At 40.5% G+C, this 21,050-nt stretch overlaps 1 protein-coding gene across 2 annotated transcripts in view; it reads right to left on the bottom strand.

Annotated features, from left to right (window-relative positions):
* The window catches only part of NBDY (negative regulator of P-body association), a 110,220-nt gene that overhangs the window by 2,516 nt on the left and 86,654 nt on the right, over positions 1 to 21,050 (bottom strand). The gene's annotated exons all lie outside the window — the stretch shown is intronic.

Below are 21,050 nucleotides of genomic sequence, written 5' to 3' on the forward strand. Positions count from 1 at the left end.
TCTGCGATCCCTCTGTTCTGAGACAGAGGCTGAGATTCGGACACTGATGCTCTGACTCTCAGAAGAGCACAGCAAACCAGCAGGGAAAGCCACTCTCTGAGAACAAAAGCGTAGAAATACCGGCTCAAAGTGTGCCCATCCCCATCCCCCCTCACAGGGGGCACAGAGACTCTGCACAAAGAGGGTTGCCTGAGTATTGGCATGGCAGACCCCTCCCCCAGAAGACAGGCTGAAAAATCAAGAAGCTCACATGCCCAATAGTTGGGAGGAGTTAAGATGGCAGAGGAATAGGGGACCCCTTTTTCAGCCGGTCCCCTGAGTCAAGCTGGATAGGTACCAGACCAGTCTAAACAACCACGGAATCAGCCTGAGACACAGGAAGATACATCTGGATCTCTACAAATGAACATCTCCAGCGCTGAGTAGTGATGTACGAAGCGGGGAGCCTTGAAACCACGCACAGATATTGGAAGATAAACGGAAAGAGGAGGGAGCCACCGCGTTCAGACACCGGGAAGCAGTAGCCACCTGCAAGGGGGAGCGGGCGGACTCACGGACGGCACACGCGAGAGAGTGGACAGAGTCCGGTGACCGGGAGCATGCCACCAGGCATCTCGCGGAACTCCGGAATCCCGGTGTGCTCACTGGATCCAGACTGAGACTGGAAGCTCCCGGAGCGTGCAAGGGGCAGCTGGCAGCTGGCTGCTGGTGGGCCACCTGCATGGGGGAGCGGGCGGATTCACGGACGGCACCCACGAAACAGCGGACTGAGATCCTGAACCAGAGGCACGCCACCGGCTTCTCACGGAACTCCGGAACACTGGAATCCCGGTGTGCTCACCGGAAATAGACTGAGACCCAGAGATCCGGGAGCGCACGGGGGTAGCTGGTGGCTGGCGGCTTTAGAAACACAAAGGACAGAGATGCGCCGGCCCTGGAAGTGAGGGCTGGGACGTAGGGTGTGGGATAACATCCCCGAAGGCTACAGGGTTGAGCAGCACCAACAGAAACAGAGTTAAAGTGGCCAGAACATCAGTGGAGAACGGGCCGCAATCCCTCTGTTCTGTGACAGAGGCTGAAACTCGGCCGCTGCTGCTCGGACTCTCAGAAGAGGCACAGCAAACCGCCAGGGAAAGCTGCCAGAGAACAAAAGCCTGGAAATACCAGCGCACAGCGTGCCCATCCCCTCCCCCCTCACAGAGGACACGGAGACTCTACCCAAACAGGGTTGCCTGAGTATCCGCGCGGCAGGCCCCTCCCCTAGCACACAGAAGGCAGGCTGAAAAATCAAGAAGCCCACAACACAGGGCGCCTGGGTGGCGCAGTCACTGAGCACCTGTCTCCGGCTTAGGGCGTGATCCTGGCGTTCCGGAAAGGAGTCCCTCATCGGGCTCCTCCGCTGGGAGCCTGCTTCTTCCTCTCCCACTCCCCCGCTTGTGTTCCCTCTTTCGCTGGTTGGCTCTCTGCCACATATAAATAAATAAAATCTTTAAAGAAGAAGCCCACATCCCCAAGATCCCTATAAAACAAGGGGCACGGGCTGGGACCCAGTCCATAATTTGGGCTCTGGACAACCCCGCAAACTCTCCTCATCAGAATGACAAGAAGGAGAAGCCCCCTCCCCCAGCAAAGAAAAGACAGTGAGTCTGTGGCCTCTGCCACAGAAATAATGGATATGGATGTAACCAAATTATCAGAAATGGAATTCAGAGTAACGAGGGTGAAAATGATGAGTAGAATTGAAAAAAGTATTAACGAAAATGTTACTGAGAATATAGAATCCCTAAGGAAAGAAATGAGAGCGAATCTGACAGAAATTACAAATTCAATGAGCCAAATGCAGGCAAAACTAGAGGCTCTGACGGCCAGGGTCACCGAGCAGAGGACGTATTAGTGAATTGGAGGATGGGTTAATACAGGAAAAAACAAAAATAGAAGCGGGTCTTTAAAAAAATCGACGCCCACGAATGTAGGTTACGGGAGATTACTGACTCAATGAAATGATCCAATGTCAGAATCATCGGCATCCCTGAGGGGGTGGAGAAAAACAGAGGTCTAGAAGAGATATTTGAACAAATTGTAGCTGAAAACTTCCCAAATCTAGCGAGGGAAGCAAACATTCATGTCCAAGAGGCAGAGAGGACCCCTCCCAAGCTAAACCACGACAAACGTATGCCACATCACGTCATAGTGCATTTCGCAAATATTAGATCCAACAATACAGTATTGAACGCGGCCAAGGCAAAGAATTTCTCACGTCATAGTGCATTTCGCAAATATTAGATCCAACGATACAGTATTGAACGCGGCCAAGGCAAAGAATTTCTCACGTACCAAGGCAAAGGCATCAGAATTACGTCAGACCTGTCTACACAGACCTGGAATGAGAGAAAGGGTTGGGGGGGCATTTTTAAAGCTCTTTCAGAGAAAAACATGCAGCCAGGGATCCTTTATCCAGCAAGGCTGTCATTCAGAATGGATGGAGAAATAAAGACATTTCAGAATCGCCCGTCATTGACCACTTTTGTAACCACGAAACCAGCCCTACAGGAGATATTAAGGGGGGTTCTATAAAGGTAAAAAGGCCCCAAGAGTGATAGAGAACAGAAAGTCACAACCGATACAAACAAATATTTACTGGCAACATGGCATCATTAAAATTCTATCTCTCAGTTCTTAGTGCCAATGTAAATGGTTGAAACGCTCCCATAAAGCGCTCCAGACTTGCAGATTGGATAAAAAGAAAAGACCCATCCATTTGCTGTCTACAAGAGACTCATTTCAAACCCAAAGATGCATTCAGACTGACAGTAAGGGGATGGAGTACCATCTTTCACGTAAATGGACCTCAAAAGAAAGCTGCGGTAGCAATTCTCATATCAGATAGATTGGATTTTAAACTAAAGAATATAGTTAGAGGCACAGAAGGACACTATATTATTCTTAAAGGATGTATTTAACAAGTGGATATGACAATTATAAATATATATGCCCCCAACAGGGGGGCAGCAAGATACACAAGCCAACTCTTAACCAGAATAAAGAGACATAAAGATAAAAATACATTAATAGTAGGGGACCTCAACACTCCACTCTCAGAAATAGACAGAACACCCTGGCAAAAACCAAGCAAACAATCATAGGCTATGAATGCCATACTCGACAAGTCGGACCTCATAGATATATATATATAGAACACTACACCCCAGAACCAAAGAATACTCATTCTATACTAATGCCCATGGAACATTCTCAAGAATAGACCATGTTCTGGGACACAAAACAAGTCTTAACCGATACCAAAAGATTGAAATTATGCCCTGCATATTCTCAGACAACAATGCTCTGAAATTGGAACTCAACCACAAGGAAAAATTTGGAAGAAACTCAAACACTTGGAGACTAAGAATCATCCTGCTCAGGAATGACTCGATAAACCAGGAAATCAAAAATCAAATTAAACAATTTATGGAGACCAACGAGAATGGAAACACAATGGTCCATACCTATGGGATACTGCAAAGGCAGTCCTAAGGAGGAAATACATAGCCATCCAAGCCTCACTCAAAAGAATAGAAAAATCTAAAATGCAGTTTTTATATTCTCACCTCAAAAAGCTGGAACAGCAACAGAGGGACAGGCCTAATCCACGCACGAGGAAGCAGTTGACCAAAATTAGAGCAGAAATCAATCAAGCAGAAACCAGAAGTACAGTAGAGCAGATCAACAGGACTAGAAGCTGGTTCTTGGAGAAAATCAATAAAATTGACAGACCACTGGCAAGACTTATCCAAAAGAAAAGAGAAAGGACCCAGATTATTAAAATTATGAATGAAAAAGGAGAGGTCACGACGAGCACCATTGAAATTGGAAGGATTATTAGAAATTTTTATCGACAGCTATATGCCAATAAACTAAGCAATCTGGAAGAGATGGAATCCTTCCTGGAAACCTATAAACTACCACGTTTGAAACCGGAAGAAATTGATTTCTTAAACAGGCCAATTAATTATGAAGAAATTGAGTCAGTGATAAACAACCTTCCAAATAACAAAACTCCAGGCCCGGACGGTTTTCCTGGGGAATTCTACCACACATTCAAAGAAGAAATAATACCTATTCTCCTAAAGCTATTTCAAAAAATAGAAACAGAAGGAAAGCTACCAAACTCATTCTATGAGGCCAATATTACCTTGATCCCCAAACCAGGCAAAGACCCCCTCAAAAAGGAGAATTACAGACCGATTTCCCTAATGAATATGGACGCCAAAATCCTCAACAAGATACTTGCTAATAGAATCCAATACTACATTAAAAGGATTATCCATCACGATCAAGTGGGATTCATACCTGGGATGCAAGCGTGGTTCAATATTCGCAAATCAATCAGCGTGATACATCATATCAACAAGAAAAGACTCAGGAACCATATGATCCTCTCAATCGATGCCGAAAAAGCATTTGACAAAATACAGCATCCTTTCCTGATTAAAACCCTTCAGAGTGTAGGAATAGAAGGTACATTTCTCAATCTCATAAAAGCCATCTATGAAAAGCCTACTGCAAATATTATTCTCAATGGGGAAAAGCTGGAAGCCTTTCCCTTAAGATCAGGAACTCGACAAGGATGCCCACTCTCGCCACTATTATTCAACATAGTACTAGAAGTCCTTGCAACAGCAATCAGACAACAAAAAGGGATCAAAGGTATTCAAATCGGCAAAGAAGAAGTCAAAATGTCTCTCTTTGCAGATGACATGATACTCTATATGGAAAACCCAAAAGAAGCCACTCCCAAACTATTAGAAGTTATAGAGCAATTCAGTAACGTGGCAGGATACAAAATAAATGCTCAGAAATCAGTTGCATTTCTATACACGAATAACGAGACCGAGGAAAGAGAAATTAGGGAATCCATCCCATTTACAATAGCACCAAAAACCATACGTTACCTTGGAATTAACCTAACCAGAGACGTAAAGGACCTATATTCTAGAAACTATAAATCACTCTTGAAAGACATTGAGGAAGACATAAAAAGATGGAAAGATATTCCATGCTCATGGATCGGAAGAATTAACATAGTTAAAATGTCCATGCTACCCAGAACAATCTACACTTTCAATGCTATCCCGATCAAAATACCAAGGACATTTTTCAAAGAACTGGAACAAACAGTCCTTAAATTTGTATGGAAACAGAAAAGGCCCCAAATCTCCAAGAAACTGTTGAAAAGGAAAAACAAAGCTCGGGGCATCACAATGCCGGATTTCGAGCTGTACTACAAAGCTGTGATCACAAAGACAGCATGGTACTGGCACAAAAACAGACACATAGACCACTGGAACAGAATAGAGAGCCCAGAAATGGACCCTCAGCTCTTTGGGCAACTAATATTTGATAAAGCAGGAAAAAACATCCGGTGGGAAAAAGACAGTCTCTTCAATAAATGGTGCTGGGAAAACTGGACAGCTACATGCAAAAGAATGAAACTTGACCACTATCTCACACCATACACAAAAATAAACTCGAAATGGATGAAAGACCTCGATGTGAGACAGGAATCCATCAAAATTCTAGAGGAGAACATAGGCAGCAACCTCTACGACATCGGCCAATGCAACCTTTTTCATGATACATCCCCAAAGGCAAGAGAAACAAAAGATAAAATGAACATATGGGACTTCATCAAGATTCAAAGTTTCTGCACAGCCAAGGAAACAGTCAGAAGAACTAAGAGGCAGCCCACGGAATGGGAGAAGATATTTGCAAATGACACCACAGATAAAGGACTTGTATCCAAGATCTACAAAGAACTTCTCAAACTCAATACACGAGAAACAAATAAATCAAAAAATGGGCAGAAGATATGAACAGACACTTTTCCAATGAAGACATACAAATGGCTAACAGACACATGAAAAAATGTTCAAAATCATTAGCCATCAAGGAAATTCAAATCAAAACCACTCTGAGATACCACCTTACGCCAGTTAGAATGGCAAAAATAGACAAGGCAAGAGACAACAATTGTTGGAGAGGATGTGGAGAAAGGGGATCCCTCCTACATTGTTGGTGGGAATGCAAGTTGGTACAGCCACTCTGGAAAACAGTGTGGAGGTCCCTTAAAAAGTTAAAAATTGAGCTACCCTATGATCCAGCCATTGCACTACTGGGTGTTTACCCCAAAGATACAGACGTAGTGAAGAGAAGGGCCATATGCACCCCAATGTTCATAGCAGCAATGTCTACAATAGCTAAATCGTGGAAGGAGCCGAGATGCCCTTCAACAGATGACTGGATTAAGAAGTTGTGGTCCATATATACAATGGAATATTACTCAGCTATCAGAAAGAACGAGTTCTCAACATTTGCTACAACATGGACGGCACTGGAGGAGATAATGCTAAGTGAAATAAGTCAAGCAGAGAAAGACAACTATCATATGATTTCTGTCATCTATGGAACATAAGAACTAGAATGATCAGTAGGGGAAGAAAGGGATAAAGAAAGGGGGGGTAATCAGAAGGGGGAATGAAACATGAGAGACTATGGACTATGAGAAACAAACTGCGGGCCTCTGAGGGGAGGGGGGTGGGGGAATGGGATAGGCCGGTGATGGGTAGTAAGGAGGGCACGTATTGCATTGTGCACTGGGTGTTATACACAACTAATGAATCATCGAGCCTTACATTGGAAACCGGGGATGTACTGTATGGTGACTAACATAATATAATAAAAAATCATTATATAAAAAAGAAGAAAAGACAAAACTTCTGAAACTCAATACCCTTGAAACAATCAAATTTAAAAAATGGGCAGAAGGTATGAACAGACACTTTTTCAGTGAAGACATACGAATGGCTAACAGATAGATGAAAAAAAATGTTCAATATCATTAGCCATCAGGGAAATTCAAATCAAAAGCACACTGAGATACCACCTTACCCCAGTTAGAATGGCAAGAATTGACAAGGCAAGAAACAACAAATTTGGAAAGAATGTGGAGAAAGGGGATCCCTCTTACACTGTTGGTGGGAATGCAAGTTGGTACAGCCACTTTGGAAAACAGTGTGGAGGTCCCTTAAAAACTTAAAAATAGAGCTACAGTATGATCCATCAATTGCACTACTGGGTATTTACCCCAAAGTTACAGACGTAGTGAGGAGAAGGGCCATATGTACCCCAATGTTCATAGCAGCACTGTCCACAATAGCTAAATTGTGGAAGGAGCTGAGATACCCTTCAACAGTGGCTGGATTAAGATGTGGTCCATATATACAACGGAATATTACTCAGCCATCAGAAAGAATGATTACCCAACATTTCCAGCAACATGGACAGGACTGGAGGAGATTATGCTAAGTGAAATAAGTCAAGCAGAGAAAGACAACTATCATATGGTTTCACTCATTTATGGAACATACGAAATAGGAAGATCAGTAGGAGAAGGAAGGCAAGAATGAAGGGGGGATAAACAGAAGTGGGATTGAACCATGAGAAACTATGGGCTCTGGGAAACAAACTGAGGGCTTCAGAGGGTAGGGTTGGGGGATTGGGATAGGCCGGTGGTGGGTATTAAGGAGTACACATATTGCATGGTGCACTGTGTGTTATAAACAAATAATGAATCATGGAACATTATATCAAAACTAAGGATATACTGTGTGATGACTAACATAACATAATAAAAAATTATAAAATAATAAAAAAAAATACCTTGAGGAGAACTTAGGCAGTAACTTCTCTGATATTAGCCACAGCAACTTCTTTCCAGACACGTCTCCCAAGGCAAGGGAAACATAGCAAAAATGAACTTTTGGGACTTCATCATGATAAAAAGCTTCTGCACAGTAAAGGAAATAGTCAACAAAAGAAAGAGGCAACCCACAGAATGGGAGGAGATAAATGACACCACAGATAAAAGGCTGGTATCCAAGATCTATAAAGAACTTCTCAAACTTAATACAGAAGAAACAAATAATCAAATCAAAAAATGTACAGAAAATATGAACAGACACTTGCCAAGGAAGACATATGAATGGCTAACAGACACATGAAAAAATGTTCAACATCATTAGCCATCAGGGAAATTCAAATCAAAACCACATTGTGATACCAGCTTACACCAGTTAGAATGGCAAAAATCGACAAGGCAATAAACAACAAATATTGCAGAGGATGTGGAGAAAGTGGATCTCTCTTACACTGTTGGTGGGAATGCAAGTTGGTACAGCCACTTTGGAAACAGTGTGGAGGTTCCTCAAAAAGTTAAAAAAAAAAAAAAGGAAAGAGCTACCCTATGATCCAGCAATTGCACTACTGGGAATTTACCTCAAAGGTACAGAGGTCGTGAAGAGAAGGACCATATGCACCCCAATGTTCATAGCAGCATTGTCCACAATATCCCAACTGTGGAATGAGCCGAGATGCCCTTCAACAGACAAATGGATAAAGAAGATGTTGTCCATATATACAATGGAATATGACTCAGCCATCAGAAAGAATGATTATCCAACATTTGCAGCAAAATGGACGGGACTGGAGGAGATTATGCTACGTGAAATAAGTCAAGCAGAGAAAGACAATTATCATATGCTTTCACTCATTTGTGGAACATAAGGAATAGCAAGGAGATCATTAGGAGAGGAAGAGAAAGTGAAGGGGAGGGAAACAGAGGGGGGATGAGCCATGGGAGACTGTGGACTCCAGGAAACAAACTGAGGATTTTAGAGGGTAGGGGAGTGTGGGGTGGGCTAGCCTGGTGAAGGGTGTTAAGGAGGGCACGTATTGCATGGAGCACTGGGTGTTATACACAAACAATGAATCATGGAACACTACATCAAAAACTAATGATGTACTGTATGGTGACTAACATAGCATAATATTTAAAAAAAAGGATGAATACCTACCATTTACATCGACATGGATGGAACTGGAGGGAATTATGATAATTGAAATAAGTCAAGCAGAGAAAAACAATCAGCATATGGTTTCACTAATATGTGGAACATAAGGAATAGCATGGAGGACCACAGGGGAAGGGAGGGAAAACTGAATGGGAAGGAATCAGAGAGCGAGGCACACCATGAGAGCTCTGGACTTGGAGAAACAAACTGATGGTTACAGAAGGGAGGGATGTGGGGGCATTGTGTAACTGGATGATTTGGTATTAAGGAAGGCATGTTTTGTGATAAGCGCTGGGTGTTTTATGCAACTAATGAATCTTTGAACACTACATCAAAAATAATGATGTACTATATGTTGGCTAAATGAACATAATAATAAAAAGTAAATAAATTACAATACTTAACATACAGTGTGATATCAGTTTCAGGTGTACAATATAGTTATTTACTACTTCCACAAACCCCCCTGGGCTCATCACAAGTGCATGCCTTAATCCCCATTATCTATTTAACCCATCCCTCTGCCCACCTACCCTCTAGTAGCCATCAGTTTATTCCTTATATTTAAGAGTCTGTTTCTTGGTTTGTTTCTTTTTTCCCATTTGCTCCTTTGTTTTCTATCTTAGATTCTATCAAATGATGAATGGATAAAGAAGATCTTTATCCATTCATCAGGTAATGCACACTTGGGCTGTTTCCATAACTTGGCTATTGAAGATAATGCTGCTAGAAACATTGGGGGGCTTGTGTCCCTTCAACTTAGTATTTTTTTACTTTTTGAGTAAATACCACTAGTAGGTAATTGATGGATGATAGGGTAGTTCTATTTTTAACTTCTTGAAGAACATTCATGCTGTTTTCCAGAGTAGCTACACACGTTTCCATTCCCACCAACAGTTCAAGAGGATTCCTCTTTCTCCACATCCTTGCCAACACTTGTTGTTTCTTCTGTTGTTGATTTTAGCCACTCTGACTGATGTGAGGTGATATCTCATCATACTCTTGGTGTGTATTTCCCTGATGATGACAGATGTTGAGCATCTTTTCAAGTGTCTATTGGATATCTATATGTCTTCTTTGAAAAAAAGTCTATTCATGTCTTCTGCCCATTTCAATTGGATTATCCCTGTTTTGGGGTGTTGAGCTATATAAGTTCTTTGTATATTTCGGACACTAACTATATACTAAATATGTCATTTGCAAATACCTTCAATTCCATAGAATGCCTTTTTGATTTGTTGTTTCCTTCACTGTTCAGAAGTGTTTTTTTTTAAGATTTTATTTTTTTATTTGACAGAGAGAGACAGCCAGCGAGAGAGGGAACACAAGCAGGGGGAGTGGGACAGGAAGAAGCAGGCTACCATCAGAGGAGCCCGATGTGGGGCTCGATCCCAGAATGCTGGGATCACACCCTGAGCCGAAGGCAGATGCTTAATGACTGAGCCACCCAGGCGTCCCATTTAAATTTCCTTAATTTCCTTGCTTACCAATTTATTGTTTAGTACCATTTTGTTTAACCTCCATCTATTTGTGGTCTTTCCACATTTTTTTCTTGTGGTTGACTTCTGTTTCACAGTGCTCAGAAAAGTTGCATGGTATGATTCCCATCTTTTTGTATTGTTTGAGGCATGATTTGTGACCTAATATGTGATCTATTCTGGATAATGCTCTATGTGCACTTGAAAAGAATATGTATTATGTTGTTCTAGGGTAGAATGTTCTCAATATATCTGTTAAGCTCATCTGATCCAGTGTGTCATTCAAAGCCAATTCCCATGTTTATTTTCTGCTTAGATGATCTACCCATTGATGTAAGTGGGGTGTTAAAATCCCCTACTATTATTGTATTATGATTACTTCCTTCATGTTTGTTATTAATTATTTTATATATTTGGTTACTCTCATGTTGGGTGCATGAATATTCACAACTGTTAGATTTTCCTGTTGGATGTCCCTTTTAAGATTATATAATGCCCTTCCTTTTCACTTGTTACAGTCTTTGCTTTAAAGCCTGATACATGTATGGCTACTCTGGCTTTCTTTTCATATCCCATTACATGATACATCCTCTTCCATCTCTTCATTTTCAATCTGCAGGTGTCTTTAGGTCTAAAATGAGTCTCCTCAATTATCATATGGTTTCTCTCATCTATGGAACATAAGAACTAGGAAGATCGGTAGGAGAAGAAAGGGATAAAGAAAGGGGGTAATCAGAAGGGGGAATGAAGCATGAGAGACTATGGATTTTGAGAAACAAACCGAGGGCTTCAGAGGGGAGGGGGGTGGGGGAATGGGATAAGCTGGTGATAGGTGGTAGGGAGGGCATGTATTGCATGGTGCACTGGGTGTTATACGCAACTAATGAATCATAAAACTTTACCTCAAAAACCAGAGATGTACTGTATCGTGACTAACATAATATAATAAAAAAAATATTTAAAATAAATAAATAAATAAAATGAGTCTCTCATAGGGAGCATGTAAATCGGTCTTATTTTTTTAATACAGTCTAACACTATTTTTTATTCCAGCATTTGGTACATTTATACTCACAGTAATTATTGATAGATGTGTATTTGGTGCCATTTTGTTACTTATTTTATCATTTCTGGAGATTTTTCTCTGTTCCATTTTTGTCTGTGCCAATTTTGGTCCTTCCTTCCCATGCAAGGAGTCCCCTTTAATATTTTCCTGTAGAGCTGATTTAATGGTCACAAACTAATTTAGTTTTTGTTTGCCTGGGAAACTCTTTATATTTCTTTCTATTCTGAATGATAGCCTTTCTGAATAGAATATTCTCAGATGCAGATTTTTCCCATTCAGCACTTTGAATATATCATGCCACTTCATTCCTGCCTGCTAAGTTTCTGTTGAGAGATCAGTAGCTAAATTATGGGTCTTCTATTGCATTTTAAGGACTTCTTTTATCCTGCTGCTTTCAGGACTTTTTTCCGCATCACTATATTTGGTCAATTTAATTACTATATGTCTTGGTGTTGACTTGCTTTTGTTGATTTTGATGGGAGTTCTCTGTACCTGGTGGATCTTGATATCTGTTTCTTTTTCCAGGTTAGGGTTTTCAACAACTACTTCTTCAAAAAATTATTCTGCCCCTATTCTCTCACTCCTTATTCTGGGATTCCTACAATGTGAATATTATTAAGTTTGATGTAGTCACTGAGTTCCCTAAGTCTATTCTCTTTCCATTCTTATTCCTCTCCTTTGTTCAGCATCATCGTTTTCCATTATGTTGTCCCTGTGTCACTAATTCATTTCTCTCTTTCTTTTTTTTAATGCTGTCTGTATTGCCGCTTTTTAAATATTTTCTTTAATTTACTTTTAACAATAATATTTTTTTAAAGATTTTATTTATTTATTTAGCAGAGAGAGAGAGAGACAGCCAGCGAGAGAGGGAAAACAAGCAGGGGGAGTGGGAGAGGAAGAAGCAGGCTTCCAGCGGAGGAGCCTGACGTGGGGCTCGATCCCAGAACTCCGGGATCACGCCCTGAGCCGAAGGCAGACGCTTAACGACTGAGCCAGTCAGGCGCCCCTACAATATATTTTTTTATTATACTATATTACTCACCATTCAGTACATCCCTGGTTTTTGATGTAAAGTTGCATATAACACCCAGTGCACCATGAAATACGTGCCCTCCTTACTACCCATCACCAGTCTATCCCATTCCCCCACCCCCCTACCCTCTGAAGCCCTCAGTTTGTTTCTCAGAGTCCATAGTCTCTCACGCTACTTCCGCCTTCTGATTACCACCCCTATCTTTATCCCTTGCTTCCCCTACCGATCTTCCTGGATCTTGTGTTCCATAGATGAGAGAAATCATATGATAATTGTCTTTCTCTGCTTGACTTATTTCACGTAGCATTATCTCCTCCAGTGCCGTCCATGTTGCAGCAAATGTTGAGAACTCGTTCTTTCTGATAGCTGAGTAATATTCCATTGTACATATGCACCACAACTTCTTAATCCAGTCATCTGTTGAAGGGCATCTCGGCTCCTTCCACGATTTAGCTATTGTGGACATTGCTGCTATGAACATTGGGGTGCATATGGCCCTTCTCTTCACTACGTCTGTATCTTTGGGGTAAACACCCAGTAGTGCAATGGCTGGATCATAGGGTAGCTCAATTTTTAACTTTTAAAGGGACCTCCACACTGTTTTCCAGAGTGGCTGTACCAACTTGCATTCCCACCAACAATGTAGGAGGGATCCCCTTTCTCCACATCCTCTCCAACAATTGTTGTCTCTTGCCTTGTCTATTTTTGCCATTCTAACTGGCATAAGGTGGTATCTCAGAGTGGTTTTGATTTGAATTTCCTTGATGGCTAATGATTTTGAACATTTTTTCATGTGTCTGTTTGCCATTTGTATGTCTTCATTGGAAAAGTGTCTGTTCATATCTTCTCCCCATTTTTGATTTGTTTATTTTTTTCTCGTGTATTGAGTTTGAGAAGTTCATGTAGATCTTGGATACCAGTCCTTTATCTGTAGTGTCATTTGCAAATATATTCTCCCATTCTGTGGGCTGCCTCTTAGTTTTTTTGACTGTTTCCTTGGCTGTGCAGAAGCTTTTACTCTTGATGAAGTCCCATAAGCTCATTTGATCTTTTGTTTCTCTTGCCTTTGGGGATGTGCCATGAAAAAGGTTGCTTTGGCCGATGTCATAGAGGTTGCTGCCTATGTTCTTCATTAGGATTTTGATGGATTCCTGTTTCACATCAAAGTCTTTCATCCATTTGGTGTTTATTTTTGTGTATGGTGTGATAGAGTGGTCAAGCGTCATTCTTTTGCATGTAGCTGTCCAAATTTCCCAGCACCATTTATTGAAGAGACTGTCTTTTTTCCACCGGATGTTTTTTCCTGCTTTATCAAAGATTAGTTGCCCAAAGAGCTGAGGGTCCATTTCTGGGTTCTCTATTCTGTTCCATTGGTCTACATGTCTGTTTTTGTGAGAGTACCATGCTGTCTTTGTGATCACAGCTTTGTAGTACAGCTCGAAATCCGGCATTGTGATGCCCGCAGCTTTGTTTTTCCTTTTCAACAGTTCCGTGGTGATTCCACCCTTTTCCACTTCCATACAAATTTAAGGACTATTTGTTCCGTTCTTTGAAAAATGTCCTCGGTATTTTGATCAGGATAGCATTGAAAGTGTAGATTTCTCTGCGTGGCATGGACATTTTAATTATATTAATTCTTCCGATCTATGAGAACGGAATATTTTTCCATCTTTTTGTGTCTTCCTCAATCTCTTTCAAGAGTAATTTATAGTTTCTAGAGTATAGGTCCTTTACGTCTCTGGTTAAGTTAATTCCAAGGTAACGTATGGTTTTTGGTGCTATTGTAAATGGGATGGATTCCCTAATTTATCTTTCTTCAGTCTCATTATTCGTGTATAGAAATGCAAATGATTTCTGAGCATTGATTTTGTATCCTGCCACATTACTGAATTGCTCTATAACTTCTAGTATTTTGGGGGTGGATTATTTTGGGTTTTCCATATAGAGTATCATATCATCTACGAAGAGAGACAGTTTGACTTCTTCTTTGCCGATTTGGATACCTTTGATCCCTTTTTGTTGTCTGATTGCTGTTGCAAGGACTTCTAGTACTATGTTGAATAATAGTGGTGAGACTGGGCATCCTTGTCATGTTCCTGATCTTAAGGGAAAGGCTTCCAGCTTTTCCCCATTGAGAATGATATTTGCTGTAGGCTTTTCATAGATGGTTTTTATGAGATTGAGGAACATATCCTCTATCCCTACACTCTGAAGGGTTTTAATCAGAAAAGGATGCTAGTATTTTGTCAAATGCTTTTTCTGCATCTATTGAGGGAATCATATGGTTTCTCAGTCTTTTCTTGTTGATATGATGTATCACGCTGATTGATTTCCGAATGTTGAACCACGCTTGCATCCCAGGTATGAATCCCACTTGGTCATGATTGATAATCCTTTTAATGTACTGTTGGATTCTTTAGCCAAGATCTTGTTGAGGATTTTGGTGTACATATTCATTAGGGAAATCGGTCTCTAATTCTCCTTTTTGATGCGGTCTTTGTCTTGTTTGGGGATCAAGGTAATATTGGCCTCACAGAGTGAGTTTGGAAGCTTTCTTTCTGTTTCTATTTTTTGAAATAGCTTTAGGAGAATAGGTATTATTTCTTTGAATGTTTGGTAGAATTCCCCAAGAAAAACGTCGGGGTCTGGAGTTTTGTTATTTGGAAGATTGCTTATCACTGACTTAATCTCTTCATAATTAATTGGCCTGTTTAAACAATCAATTTCTTCCTGTTTCAGTCTTGGTAGTTTATGGGTTCCAGGAAGGCCTCCATCTCTTCCACATTGCTTAATTTATTGGCATATAGCTGTTGATAAAAGTTTCTAATAATCCATCCAATTTCATTGTTGTTGTTTGTGACCTCTCCTTTCTCATTCATAATTTTATTTTTTGGGTCTTTTCTCTATTCTTTTGGATAAGTCTTGCCAGTGATTTGTCAATTTTATTGATTCCCTCAAAGAACCATCTTCTAGCTCTGTTGATCTACTCTACTGTATTCCTGGTTTCTAATTCACTGATTTCTTCTCTAATCTTGGTCAACTTCTTCCTCATGTGTGTATTAGGCCTGTCCCTCTGTTGCTGTTCCAGCTTCATGAGGTGAGAATATAAAAACTGCATTTTAGATTTTTCTATTCTTTTGAGTGAGGCTTGGATGGCTATGTATTTCCCCCTTTAGGACTGCCTTTGCAGTATTCCATAGGTTTGGACCATTGTGTTTTCATTCTCGTTGGTGTCCATAAATTGTTTAAACTGATTTTTGATTTCCTGGTTTATCCGGTCATTCCTGAGCAGGATGGTTCTTAGTCTCCAAGTGTTTGAGGTTCTTACGAATTTTTCCTTATGGTTGAGTTCCAATTTCAGAGCGTTGTGGTCTGAGAATATGCACAGAATACTTTCAGTCTTTTGGTATCAGTTGAGACCTGTTTTGTGACCCACAACATCGTCTCTTCTGGAGAATGTTCCATGGACATTAAAATAGAATGAGTATTCTTTGGTTCTGGGGTGTAGTATTCTATATATATCTATGAGGTCCAACTCCTCGAGTATGGCATTCAAAGCTCTTGTTTCTTTGCTGATTTCTTGCTTAGGTGATCTGTCTATTGTTGATAGTGGAGTGTTGCGGTCTCCTACTATTAGTGTATTTTTATCTATATGTCTCCTTATTGTGGTTAAGAGTTGGCTTGTGTATCTTGATGCTCCTCTGTTGGGGGCATAGATATTTATAATTGTCATATCCAATTGCTGGATACATCCTTTAAGAATAATATAGTGCCCTTCTGTGTCCCTAACGAGAGTCTTTAGTTTAAAATCCAATCTGTCTGATATGAGAATTGCTAGTCCAGCTATCTTTTGAGGTACATTGGCATGAGAGATGGTATTCTATCCCTATACTTTCAGTCTGAATGTATCTTTAGGTTCAAAATGAATCTCTTGTAGACAGCAAATGGATGGGTCATGTCTTTTTATCCAATCTGCAACCATGTGGCATATTAGGGGAGCATTTAGGCCAATCACATTGAGACTGATTATTGAGACATATGATTTTATTTTATTTTTTTTTTATTATTTTTTATTTTTTTTATTACATTATGTTAGTCACCATAAAATATATCCCTGGTTTCTGATGCAAGCTTCGATGATTCATTAGTTGCGGATAACACCCAGTGCACCATGCAATACATGCCCTCCTTACTACCCATCACCAGTCTATCCCATTCCCCCACCCCCATCCCCTCTGAGGCCTTCAGTTTGTTTCTCAGAGTCCATAGTCTCTCATGCTTCATTCCGCCTTCTGATTACCCCCTTTCTTTATCCATTTCCTCCCCTACCAAATTTCCTATTTCTTATATTCCATAGATGAGAGAAATCATATGATAATTTTCTTTCTCTGCTTGACTTATTTCACTTAGCATTATCTCCTCCAGTGCCGTTCATGTTGTAGCAAATGTTGAGAACTCGTTCTTTGTGATAGCTGAGTAATATTCCATTGTATATATATATGGACCACAGCTTCTTAATCCAGTCATCTATTGAAGGGCATCTCGGTTCCATCCATGATTTACCTATTGGATAATGCTGCTATGAACACTGGGGTGCATATGGCCCTTCTCTTCATTACGTCTGTATCTTTGGGGTAAACACCCAGTAGTGCAATGGATGGGCCATAGGGAAGCTCAATTTTTAACATTTTAATGGACCTCCACGCTGTTTTCCAGAGTGGCTGCACCAACCTGCATTCCCACCAACAATGTAGGAGGGATCCCCTTTCTCCACATCCTCTACACCAATTGCTGTTTCCTGCCTTGTTGATTTTTGCCATTCTTACTGGCATAAGGTGGTATCTTAGTGTAGTTTTGATTTGAATTTCCCTGATGGCTAATGTTTTTGAACATGTTTTCATCTGTCTGTTAGCCATTTGTATGTCCTCATTGGAAAAGTGTCTGTTCATATCTTCTGCCCATTTTATGATTTGTTTATTTGTTTCTCACATATTGAGTTTGAGAAGTTCTTTGTAGATCTTGGATACCTGTCTTTTATCTGTAGCATCATTTGCAAATATATTCTCCCATTCTGAGGGCTGCCTTTTACTTTTTTTGATTCTTTCCTTGGCTTTGCAGAAGATTTTTATCTTGATGTAGTCCCACATGTTCATTTTATCTTTTGTTTCTCTTGCCTTTGGAGATGTGTCATTAAAAAGGTTGCTTTGGCTGCTGTAGTAGAGGTTGTTGCCTATGTTGTCCTCCAGGATTTTGATGGATTCCGGTCTCACATCGAGGTCTTTCATCCATTTGGAGTTTCTCTTTGTGTATGGTGTGAGAGAGTGGTCAAGTTTCATTCTTTTGCATGTAGCTGTCCCATTTTCCCAGCACCGTTTATTGTAGAGACCGTCTTTTTTCCACCGGATGTTTTTTCCTGCTTTATCAAAGATTAGTTGCCCAAAGAGCCGAGGGTCCATTTCTGGGTTCTCTATTCTGTTCCATTGGTCTATGTGTCTGTTTTTGTGCCAGTACCATGCTGTCTTTGTGATCACAGCTTTGTAGTACAGCTCGAAATCCGGCATAGTAATGCCCACAGGCTTGTTTTTCCTTTTCAATAGTTCCTTGGCGATTTGGAGCCTTTTCCAGTTCCATACAAATTTAAGGACTGTTTCTTCCAGTTCTTTCAATAATGTCCTCGGTATTTTGATCAGGATAGCATTGAAAGTGTAGATTGCTCTGGGTAGCATGGACATTTTAATTATGTTAATTCTTCCGATCCATGAGAAGGGAATATTTTTCCATCTTTTTGTGTCTTCCTCAATCTCTTTCAAGAGTGATTTATAGTTTCTAGAATATAGTTCCTTTACGTCTCCAGTTAAGTTAATTCCAAGGTAACGTATGGTTTTTGGTGCTATTGTAAATGGGCTGGATTCCCTAATTTATCTTTCTTCAGTCTCATTATTCGTGTATAGAAATGCAAATGATTTCTGAGCATTGATTTTATATCCTGCCACATTACTGAATTACTCTATAACTTCTAGTATTTTGGAGGTGGCTTCTTTTGGGTTTTCCATACAGAGTATCATGTCATCTGCGAAGAGAGACAGTTTGACTTCTTCTTTGCCGATTTGGGTACCTTTTATCCCTTTTTGTTGTCTGATTGCTGTTGCAACGACTTTTTTTCTTAAGATTTTTTATTTATTTATGTGACAGAGAGACAGCCAGGGAGAGAGGGAGCACAGCAGGGGAGTGGGAGAGGAAGAAGCAGGCTCCCAGCAGAGGAGCCCGATGTGGGACTCGATCCCGGAACACCGGGATCACGCCCTGAGCTGAAGGCAGACGCTTAACGACTGCGCTACCCAGGCGCCCCTGTTGCAACGACTTCTAATACTATGCTGAGTAATAGTGGTGAGAGTGAGCATCCTTGTCGTGTTCCTGATCTTAAGGGAAAGGCTTCCAGCTTTTCCCCATTGAGAATAATATTTGCAGTAGGCTTTTCATAGATGGCTTTCATGAGCTTGAGAAATGAACCCTCTATTCCTACACTCTGAAGGGTTTTAATCAGGAAAGGATGCTGTATTTTGTCAAATGATTTTTCTGCATCTATTGAGAAAATCATATGATTTCTGAATTTTTGTTTCTGAATAAAATCTAAGACACTGATAGATTTGCGAATGTTGTACCACCCCTGTATCCCAGGGATGAATCCCACTTGGTTATGATGGATAATCCTTTTAATGTACAGTTGGATTCTATTAGCCAGGATCTTTTTGAGGATTTTGGTGTCCATATTCATGAGGGAAATCAGTCTGTAATTCTCCTTTTTGTTGGGGTCTTTGCCTGGTTTGGGGATTAAGGTAATATTTGCCTCATAGAATGAGTTTGGTAGATTTCCCTCTGTTTCTATTTTTGAAATAGGTTTAGGAGAATAGGTATTATTTCTTCTTTGAATGTTTGGTAGAATTCCCCAGGAAAACCATCCAGGACTGGAGTTTTATTTTTTGGAAAGTTGTTTTTCACTGACTCAATCTCTTCATAATTAATTGGCTTGTTTAAAAAATCAATTTCTGGGGCGCCTGAGTGGCTCAGTCGTTAAGCATCTGCCTTCGGCTCAGGGCGTGATCCCGGCGTTCCGGGATCGAGCCCCAAGTCAGGCTCCTCCACTAGGAGCCTGCTTCTTCCTCTCCCACTCCCCCTGCTTGTGTTCATTCTCTCGCTGGCTGTTTCTATCTCTGTCGAATAAATAAATAAAATCTTAAAAAAAATTTAAAAAATCAATTTCTTCCTGTTTTAGTGTTGGTAGTTTATGGGTTTCCAGGAAGGCCTCCATCTCTTCCAGATTGCTTAATTTATTGGCATAAAGCTGTTCATAAAAGTTTCTAATAATCCTTCTAATTTCACTGTTGTTGGTTGTGATCTCACCTTTTTCATTCATAATTTTATTAATTTGGTCATTTCTCAATTCTTTTGGATAAGCCTTGCCAGAGGTCTGTCAATGTTATTAATTCTCTCAAAGAACCAGCTTCTAACTCTGTTGATCTGGTCTTCTGTACTCTGGGTTTCTAATCTGTTGATTTCTGCTCTAATCTTGGTCAACTGCTTTCTCATGTGTGGATTTGGCCTGTCCCTCTGTTGCTGTTCAAGCTTCTTGAGGTGAGAATATAAAAACTGCATTTTAGATTTTTCTATTCTTTTGAGTGAGGCTTGGATGGCTATGTATTTCCCCCTTAGGACTGCCTTTGCAGTATCCCATAGGTTTTGGACCATTGTGTTTTTATTCTCTTTGGTCTCTATAAATTGTTTAATTTGATTTTTGTTTTCCTGGTTTATCGAATCATTCCTGAGCAGGATGGTTCTTAGTCTCCAAGTGTTTGAGTTTCTTCCAAATTTTTCCTTGTAGTTGAGTTCCACCTTCAAAGCGTTGTGATCTGAGAATATGCAGGGAATAATTTCAGTCTTTTGGTATCGGTTGAGACCTGTTTGTGTCCCAGAATATGGTCTATTCTTGCGAATGTTCCATGGGCATTAGAATAGAATGAGTATTCTTTGGTTGTGGGGTGTAGTGCTCTATATATATCTATGAGGTCCAACTCGTCGAGTATGGCATTCAAAGCCTTTGATTCTTTGCTTAGTTTTTGCAAGGAGTGTTCTGTCTATTTCTGTTTGTTTCCCTCGCTAGATTAGGGACATTTTCACCTACAATTTGTTCAAGTATCTCTGATAGACGTCCGTTTTTCTCCACCCCATCAGGGATGCCGATGATTCTTACATTGGATCGTTTCATTGAGTCAGTAATCTCCCGTAACCTACATTCATGGGCATGGATTTCTTTAAGTCCAGCTTCTATTTTCGCTTTTTCTTCTACTTACCCATCCTCCAATTCACTAATACGTTCCTCTCCCTCATTTACCCTGGCCATCAGAGCCTCTAGTTTTGACTGCATTTGGGTCATGGAATTTTTAATTTCTGCCAGATTTGCTCTCATTTCCACCCTTACAGATTCCATATTCTCATTAACGTTTTCATTAATACTTTTTTCAAGTCTACACTTCATCTTGACCATTGTTACTCTGAATTCCATTTGT

Source organism: Ursus americanus, chromosome X (assembly GCF_024610735.1).
Source record: "Ursus americanus isolate L20-20 chromosome X, mUrsAme1.1.p, whole genome shotgun sequence".
In the NCBI taxonomy this organism is placed as follows: domain Eukaryota; kingdom Metazoa; phylum Chordata; class Mammalia; order Carnivora; family Ursidae; genus Ursus; species Ursus americanus.